At 35.5% G+C, this 10,065-nt stretch overlaps 1 long non-coding RNA gene across 1 annotated transcript; it reads right to left on the bottom strand.

The window, feature by feature from the left end:
• Positions 1–6,919: 6,919 nt before the first annotated feature.
• LOC118155662 lies at positions 6,920–9,980 on the bottom strand. The gene is made up of 2 exons (XR_004745940.1): positions 8,824–9,980; positions 6,920–7,764 (listed from the first exon to the last, which is right to left on the bottom strand). It is a non-coding gene; the product is annotated as an uncharacterized LOC118155662 (long non-coding RNA).
• Between the last annotated feature and the right edge of the window lie 85 nt (positions 9,981–10,065).

The following is a 10,065-nucleotide window of genomic DNA, read 5'->3' as shown; positions in this document are numbered from 1 at the left end:
CAGCCCTTACGATTATAAAGTCTGCCAGTTTATAATATGTATATACATAGCATACAGCTATAGCAAGAGTTGGGTAATGAGCTCCAGATAGCCAGTTTGGCTGTATATAGTGAACAAAAGATAAATGAGATTTCTTCTGAAACCTATTATTTGGGCACAAGCTAGGCACCTGGCTAAAACTACCACTTGTGAGTGGTCAGATAAGTTAATGGCTTCATTCTCATCTCTGAAGGTTCATATACCTCCAGGAAAAATACCTTGTTGGGACTTGTACGGCTGTTTTGCAAAACAACAGCTAAAATAATATGCTATTCTGTGTGCTCTCAAAGTGTCTTTGCTCAGGTAGAGGGTCACAGAGAATCTTTTTTCTCTGCAGTACTTTTCTTCTTCTTTCTAGTACTCCTGAATGCATAAACCTACAAACAAATAATACATATAGGGATTAACTAAATTCCTTTGATGGGTAATTACTGATGAATCTTGGCAGCCTGGAGCCAAACAAACAAACAAACAAACAAACAAAAAAAAAGTGGAGATGGGAGAATGAAAGAATAAAAGCTTGTAGAAAGGTGCCTTCAATTTCTCTTTTACATCTAAAAACAAAAGACAATTTAAGAATTGTATGTTACATCAGTTCAGAGAGTTAAACCACTGGTTGCTCTCAGACAGTGAAGTGGAGAGAGATCAACAAAGTCAAAATCTTCAGTCCTATTTAACATCCAATCAAAAAGTTTTACGACAGTCTTGTCTTCTATTCTTGTATGTTCGCACAGTTTAGTTAGAAATGATGTTCATTGCATAAGTGATACTGAATTGCTTTACAGGTTCCTCATTTTGGTTGTCATAAATTACATAATTCTTGGTAATATTACAGACTGTTGGCACCACAGCTGGCTGTGCTATTGCTAGCAGTTATGGGTTATACTGTCTCTATCTCCTGACCAGTTATTAATGGTGTTTCCTCAGTAACAAAAGAAGACCAAATACTCCACCTGCTGCAGCAGTCATGAAAATTATATTAATGAGTAGGGGAAAAGGGGAAAAAAAAATCTTAAGTCTTCAGTGTACTTTACATGTCACATCAACCACTTATTTATCACACTCCTGACAATTCTGTTTGTGAATGAGTTACTGCTACCTGAATTAAACTACTAACAAACAGTTAATCCAGTGAAAATAATGCATAACTATGCTAATTAGTGTATACCATAAAAAATGCTTATCTCTCTTCAAGACTGTAATTTTAGGAAAAACACCTAATACTTATTGCTCCATAGTTTTTTACTTAAGCAAAAAAAAAAAAAAAACTGAAAAAAAAAAAAAAAACAATGGAATAAATGCATTGTTTAAAGTTTTGGTAGGACGTAGAGACTGTGGATTGGATATAAATGGCATATACATTTCCAGCTCTTTTATTTACTTTTTTTTTTTTTTTTTTGGGGGGGGTGGAATATGGAGAGAAGGATAGATCTTTATTACAGTAAGAAGTTTGCTGCAGCTGTCCTAAGTTTGGGTTCAAACTGTGTGACTCTATCAAAATATGGATAAAGCTTCTCAACCATTATTTGAAGCATATGACTAAATTTTATATTTATTGTTTATTGCCCACAAAGCAGTCATTTCACAACTTAATATTAGATACATTAATCTTCTTTGTTATGTTAAATTTATGCAAATCTTAGCAGTCAAAATCTAAACAGAATCCACAAGAGTTTTACCAAACAAATGAGAAACCTTTAAGTCTCTTATAAATAAATAGATAGATAGATAGATAGATAGATAGATAGATAGATAGATAGATAAAAAACTCTCTTTAAATGGGTAAGCCTTTCAGCATACTCTGAACAGTAATCAACTCAAACTTCTGGACCAACAGGAAATCTAGACATAGAGGATACTGACTGGAAATGTAGTCACCAGTCCAGCTGCTTGCAAAAATGATTTGTCTTGGCAGCCAGGTAGAAAGGTAAAGATTTTGTATTTTAAAAAATCCCATTTTAAAAATGGTTTATCAACTTCAATTTCTTTCTAAGGGCTGCAGTTTTGAAGACATCATTTGCAGCTGATTTTTTAAACCAACACTTTGCAGTTTTCAGCGAACAGTCAGGAACTGACATCTGCAAGCGAGAGTTCTCACACTCAGCTACTGACTGCCAGCAGTCTTTCCACTTTCATTTCCATGGAAACTGGGTATGGAAAGTTTGTAGAAAGTTTTTATTTATTTATTTATTTATTTATTTCTCATTATATTCACCCAACCACTCAGTGTGCAAAGACGAGAATTAGCCTACAGCATCCAAAGGAATTCAAATATGACTGATGTTTTTAACAGTGGGTCTAATGCTGCCACAATATCTAAAGTTCATTGGCTGGAGCTCTGTATTGTGATATTTGTACCTTTTTTGGTTTATTTTCTAGTAAGTCTCAAGAGCTTTGGAGTTTTAGTTGTAATTTTACTCCCTAGAGGAATACTAAACAGAGCGCTAATAGAAAGATGTTCATTACTTATGTGGAGTTTTATATCTGTTCTCAAGACTCCAGCCACTATATATGTCATTGAAAATGGATAAGTATAGATATGGTAGTTATTCAATTCACAGCTTCACGTCATCAGAAAGAGAACCTGCACTTTCTTAGACTTTGAATCTGTTCTTTTTCATTCTGGTTTAAAGCTGAAGTACCACCACTAAAGACACGGGTTCTCATAATTTCATTTCCTCCTTGTTTAGTTTTATACTATCATGCACCTTCACTGAGCTGAATTAACACATCTTGGATTTACCTTAAAATTAAATCCAATCCAACTCCACTTAATGAATGTGAATGTGATTGACTACTTCAGAAACCATTGTAATGCTTTGGTTGTCTCTGCATTGAAAATACTGAAGCTGCCTAAGCACAATATTATTACTAGTGTTACAAATCTATGTATTATTAACAAATGATTTTTTCTGAATATACTTAGTCCTGTAAAATAGCAAACAGTGTTCACAAATTAAAAAATAAGTAAATCCTTAAAATAGATTTTTTTTTTTTAAAAAAAAAAAAAGAGACATTGTTTTCCATTTTCTTTAACAGTCTTCCTAACAATGCTGGATCTCATTAGCTTACTGATTTCAGCAATCTAAGATAGTGAAGAATTCCAAAAATGGCTGGATTAATCAGGTGTCACTGAATATTTTAAGATGAATACTGAATAAAGAAACCAAGAACATATAAAAATATTCTGATGGGTAGTAGTAAAAAGTGTGTCAATTATTCGATCAAAATGCTGAATAATTAAAAATAAAATCAGAAATGTATTCAGGAAAAAATGCCAAAAGTTGTATTATGAATAATTCATAATGAATAATTCATCCATCTCTGCACTATATAGAAATGTTCTTGCTGTTCTGCACATACATTTATACAATTTCTTTAAAGCTTCTGTTCCAGTGGCTCCAGGCTGTGCTAGGCAGCTGAATAAATCCAAGACCACAGCAACATGCCCATGCAAACCAGAGGACCAAATAAACAACATTTGCTCATGGCAGCCCAATTCACACTCTCACTATTCTCATTCAGTCTGATCAGTAGTGCACAAGAGCTGTCGAACGTACTATCTTTCCAATGGTTGTTGTTGGAGTCTACATAAACAGGCCTCAGCCACAGCTGGTCACAAGATTTCTGACCCTCTTTGCATGCAGGATTTTTTCAAACACGCCTTTTTCCTTCCCATCTTTTTCTGCCAGGGCATTTATTTCCCTCCCTGGGAGTAATGTCTCTTCCTGTATTAGGTTTAACTGAAGTGGATCATTGTTGTACTTCCCAACTCTTGTGTCTCTCTGAGCTGCCTGTGAAAATCCAGAGGCCAGAAGCTGAGTAACATGATGCGCCTAGTCATTTTAAGATATATCTTCCACTCACTACTAAAGCCCTGTACAACCCTGTCAATTGTTCTTTGTAGGCTGTGAACTTCATTCCTTAGCTGTGTCCTTTTGAGGGGGATAATAATAATAAACATCAACAACAACAATAACAGTACTTTTTGCAGTTGCTGTTTCATCTTTCATCACTTCTGTTCTAGGATGGCTGCAACTTGAATGACTCCTTGTACAACAGCTGTGACTTCAATGTTATCTGAAATACTTTTACTTCAGACTGTTTGTGTTTTCTTTTTCATTGCTGTTATTAACCTACACATGCAGCTCGCTAGATATAGGGAGCAACATCACAAGCCTTTTGTTTACAAGCAAACAGATAAGTCAGTGCATATAGTTCATTCAGGGAATTTTTTCTAGATTCAGAAAACAAAACTACAGAAACCGCTAAATACTTCCCTTTTACACTGACTTTGATGTTTCAATGATTATTTGGTATTTTTGATAACTGTATTTTATAAAGCAGAATGTCAGGCCATTTTCACTTCCTTTTTCAACCATGTAACCTGAAGTGTTGGTGTTCTCTCTCAGATTTCCCTTTTATGTAATTTCATAAGTTTATTGTGATAGCATTCAAAAGGCTGTGCTTGAAAAGTTCTGTAACATATGGCATATATTTAACATGGCTTGTGAATTAAAAATAACAGCCTGCCATCTGCCTTTGTGAGCAGATTTTATCAAAGTCTAAATGAAATGCTCAAAGATGTGAATTTTGTCAATTACAATATGAAACACTTAGGTTCATGATAGGGTAAAAGTGCTCAGGCTTACCTTACTTGAACTTGATTTGCTAACAGCTTAGCTGTCATGTTTGAGTAGTCACTTTATACTAGAATAAAATATCATATTGATCCTCAAGAATATGTTTTGGGGAAATATAAGTTTCATAAGTAAACCTATTGCCTGCTTGTTTACAGATATGAACTGCTCAGAAAGCAGTAATTTTCACTTAAAATAGTTACATTTCAATAAAAATTAATTAATATTTTCAGTAGCTATTAGTTGATAATTTTAGCTGTACTAGAGCAATACAGTACCAACAGCACCTTACCAGGGGTTCTACTGTCTTTTGAGGATAGATATACCAATAATTGGCCATTATTAATTTATTGATAATTAAACTGAAGAACCATCAATCAGTTCATTTTTAGTTTCACTTTTTTTGCCAAGCATGGGAATTTTGGGGGGTTTTGTTTGTTAGCTGGTCATCTGGTTTGTTTGTTGTTGTCATTGTTGTTCTTTCATTTGTTGTCGTTGTTGTTCTTTCGTTTGTTTTGTTTTTGTGTGTATTTGTTTGTTTGTGTGTGTTTTGTTTGTTTGTTTTTTACATGAGGTAAATCCCTGAATGAAAATCCATTTTGAAAAAGAAAGTCAGAACATTTAATTTGAAAATACCAAAATGAAACTTTGAGGCTTTTAAAATAAATTTCTCACTCAATCGCATTTTTTCTGGGGGGAGGAGCTAAAATTACTTGCTAACTTGTCAAAAGATATAACACTATCTTGGCTGACACTGTCTGCCCATAATGTTCTATATTCTCATGAACTTCTTGACTTGCAACTTTTAACCTGACGTACTTTCAGCTGGTATATCAGGACCTATCAAGAGAGCATTGTTCCAGAGTTTTGTCACCTTCACCAGCTACTTGTGGAATCTACAATATAACTCAAAATCTCTTTCTCAATGTTAAAGGTCTTCCATAAATTTTTACCTTCCTTAAATAATAATAATAATAATAAATTTGTTATAGCTCTCAAAATAATACATATATGCACTGGAACAGTGTGTGAATAGGACCAAAATCTCAGAACTCTTACAAACTGAACTCCTGATAAGCTTCTCATTTTGTTTTATTTTGTTTGTTTTTTCAATTTTGCACTTGATTAAATATTTTACTTGCTTTTTAAACTGATCAAGCTTTTAATAAAGTGAAAAGAAGGAAAGGGATGAAACGCTGTTCTCATTTCTACTTTTAATGTGGAACACGACTTGAGATGCTATAGTGACACTACACAATAACTAAAGTCTATAACATCCCATGAGAGGTATATCTTCTATGAGGACAGGCTGAGGCAGTTGGGGTTGTTCATCCTGGAGAAGAGAAGGCTCTAGGGACACCTTATTGCATTATTCCAGTACCTAAAAGGGTAGAGAAAGCATGAAAGGGACTTTATTACAGATTGTGGTGACAAGAAAAGGAGTAATGATTTTGCACTAAAAGAGGGTAGATTTATATCAGATAAAGGAAGAAACACTTTACTATGAAGGTGGTGAGGCACTGGAATAGGTTGCCCAGAGAACTTGTAGATGTCCCATCCCTGGAAGTGTGGCTAGGATGGATAGGGCTTTGGGCAACCTACATGATCATGTAGTTCCAACTACATGATCTTTGACATATGTTCCAGCCCAGGCCATTCTATGATTCTATGATTCCATGTCATTGAAATGAAAGCAACTGGTCTATCATTCTATCCCTTCTTCATGTATGATACCATATCATAGCAAAAGCTCCAAATTCAAATGAAACAAAGTAATTTTACTTCATACTCCATATGTAGGTATTGTGGAACTGAACTTTATCAGTCTTAGTTAACCTGGAACACTGAATGCTCTCAAAAAGAAGGACAATGCATAGAATCTCACTGCTGCAAAGATTATGTAATTTGAATTCAATACTCAATTTGATCTCAGCATATTTTGATAAAACTTCAGTGACTTCAAAGAATGTAATGGAATTAGACTAATATTGTTATTAACATATATATAACTTGTTACAAAGTTATTCTTTTGAGCAGCACTAGGGAAGTAGGAAAGTGATGAGTTGCAAAAAACATATGATCAAATCACCTGTATTTTAAACAAGTCTAAGCAGATTTTATCTACTAGGAACTATTGGAGGAAATGTTATGTTTTTTTTAATTGAAAGAAAAGATGTGTCTTGCAATCTTATTCTCTGCAATACCTAGAAAAAAAAGAACACGACTCCAAATATGTATAGTTAGGGAAGAATAAAGTTAATTTAGAAAAATAAGGGAGCCTTCTTTTTGTGGAGGTACATTGGTATAAAGTATCTGCCAATAAAATCTTTGAACCTGTTACCACAAGCCAGAGAAAGGATATTCTTTAAAAATGAGGAAGTAATTCTTAATTCTTCCTCAAAATAGAGGAAAAGAAATGGACATATGACAAACTAGGAAGCCCCTATAGCCGCACTCCAGAATGCTTTTCTATCTCTCTCACTCACATAGCTTCCTTCCTTACATACTCTTTTGAAATACATTTTGGTAAACACATTGGACCAAATGAGTTAAATTTTCACAGTCCACCAAGTTCAGTGTATTAATGACTTCTCAGATGTAGTGAATTTGGATGGCTGCAAAAATTTAACATCTTCTCTGTAGGATGGCTTGAACACAGTTTCCTCTGGCCTAGTCTTTTTCACTCATTTATCACCATCTTTATCACCAACTTGTTTCTTTCAACCAGCTAACTAAATAAACAAAACTAGAGGGGAAATACAGTTGTGTGAATTTCTGTCATGGATCTATAGAAGCTCTTTGCTGTGCTGGAGAGGAAAGAGCAATTCTAGGCAAAGAGTGTTTTTGTGGTTAAAACACAGTACTAGAAGTCGGAAGATTTGAGCTCCCTTGCTCAGCTGCTGCAGATATCCCATGTGATCACAATCCCAGTTTCTGCTTGTTAATACTCAGATTCAGAATTGATTCAGATGAAAGTAGGAACAGACTACTAATTTAACTCTGTTTTACTTGACTTTTGGAAAATTAGCATTCTCTTTAATCTTCTTGAAAATACTGTGGTCCTTATAAATATCTTCAAAAGACTCTGCAAAGAACAAAATCAATTATGATGACAAATAGATAGTTGATACAAGTTTAAACAAAGGACAAATGTACAGTCTGGCAAAACATGAGTGAATCTAAAGATGTTGGAGTTTGTATTAGCTGTCACATGCTCCTGAGGAGCATGTGTTTCTGACACTGCTTTTGTACGCACTATGCATTTATGGTACACATATGATCTAATATTAATATAATAATAATATAATATAATAATAATAATATATAGTAATATAATATAACAATTCATCCTGTACATGTCTAAGTAGGTAACAAACTTTTTTTTTGGGAAAATAAAATAAAATAAAATAAAATAAATTGTACTATCTATATGATAACAATGTTTCCTAGTGATCTCTTCCAAATTTACTTACATATATGAAGGCCGTTCTGTTTTTTGTGAAATAAGAAGTATTTTACTTGGAAGATCACTCCTTCTTCTGTGCTGTGTCTGGCTGGGATGGAGTTAACTTTCCCTGCAGCAGCCCATACAGTGCTGTGCTCTGCATTTTTAGCTATAACAGCACTGCTTTCATACCAATGTTGTGTCTATTGCTGCACAATACTGGCACCGCATCAGGACTTCCTCTAACCCCCCAGGAGCCAGCAGGCTAGGGGTGAGCAAGAGATGGGACATCACCAGGGCAGCTGACCTAAACTGACCAAAGGGATATTTCATACTATGTGATGTCACACTCAGCAATAAAAGGTGGGAAAGGGAGAGTGGGGGCTCTAGTTGTGGAAGCACCTTTCCTCCCAAATAGCCACCAAGTATATTGAGTCCCTGCTTCCCAGGATGTGGCCAAACATCATTAATTGATGGGAAGTAGAGAGTAATTGCCTTTCTCTGTCTGTGCTTCTGCATGGCCTTTTTTATTATTATTATTATTCCTATTCTTTTTCCCTTTAATTAAATCATCCTTATCTCAGCCATTGAGCCCTTTTTGCTGTATTTTCTCCCCCTTCCGCTTTGAGGAGGGGGAGTAAGGGAGTGGCCATGGTGGAACTCTGTTGCTCACCCAAGTAAAACAACCACAGTATTTACCATTTGCTGGAGAACTGGAACCATATTTTTTCTCAGTCTCCTTTGCAGGAGTCTGATGTCTCCTTCAGTTGCACATTTGCAACTTAGCAAACGGATTTGCCCCTTTCTTGACAGTTAAAAATATAAAAATTTTGTGCTCAATAAAAAAAAAAAAAAAAAAAAAAATGAACCAGCAAAGCCTAACCTCAACATATATAAAAACTGTAAGCTTCCAAAGTGAAAGATTTCAATTTAATGCAATAAATTTATAATAATAATAATAATTTTGTGTGAGTCTAGTTTCTGTCACTGCTAATTATTGCTAGCTGTGTCAGTATGGTTTCTTTACTGCATTCATTCTACATTTTTGTGAAAATGATAGTAATTCTTTTCATCTTAATTTTCTTTACCTGTATAGTGTTAATGAGAGCTCTGATAGCTTCTATTGAAAAGTGGATCTTCCTAAGTGTTTCAAAAGAGAAAAGCAAACTGCTTTTCATAGTAAGCAATCTCAGATGTTTCTGGTAGCCTGTACGGGAGACAGAAGACTCCTGGATTGATGTTCATTTTGGTGTCCTTGAGGAGACACACAGCATCGTGCCAATTGTCCCACCTCTCGGCAGTTTTGCAATGCTGGTGGCCCTGCAATACTTAGCATTGTAAGGCATGTTGTGCCTAAGGCAAGCTTCTGTAACCACACAGGATATGTAAGGGTGGAGGGAGATGACAGCTGGGCACTTCCAAACTGAGAAAGGGAAAGATTTATCTAAGGAGAGCTGGGAAGTCAGCACTCTAGTATCCACTGAAGAGAAGCAAATTATTTAGTGAAAGCCTAGTTTGTTTTTAAATGCCAAGAAGAACTGAAGAAACAAAGCAGTGTGACCAGGGCTGCAGGCAGGGTTTGGCAGGTAGAACAGAGAGGATCTTTCATTTAATCATTGAAGATGTCTTCCTAACCTGTCACTGAAGTGAACGGGCACTGCCAGGGATTGCTGACAAAGCAGAGCTATCAAAAGTACAGATCCCCACGCAGCAACAACAGTACCTGTGCCACATGCCTAGCTAGAGCCACCCCTGCCAAACAGCTAATCCAGCCTCCAGAGGAAACTCAAGCCAGAATACACAGCTTTAAAACTATGGACAGAAAGCAGGTGCCAGCAATCCAAAAATTACAATAATAAAACACATGGAGGTAGAGCCTCAAGGCAAACTGCATTAAAATAATAATAATAATAAAAGGGTGGCGGGGGGGGGGGGGGGGGG

Source organism: Oxyura jamaicensis, chromosome Z (genome assembly GCF_011077185.1).
Source record: "Oxyura jamaicensis isolate SHBP4307 breed ruddy duck chromosome Z, BPBGC_Ojam_1.0, whole genome shotgun sequence".
In the NCBI taxonomy this organism is placed as follows: Eukaryota; Metazoa; Chordata; class Aves; order Anseriformes; family Anatidae; genus Oxyura; species Oxyura jamaicensis.
This window is presented reverse-complemented; position numbering and strand designations above follow the sequence as displayed.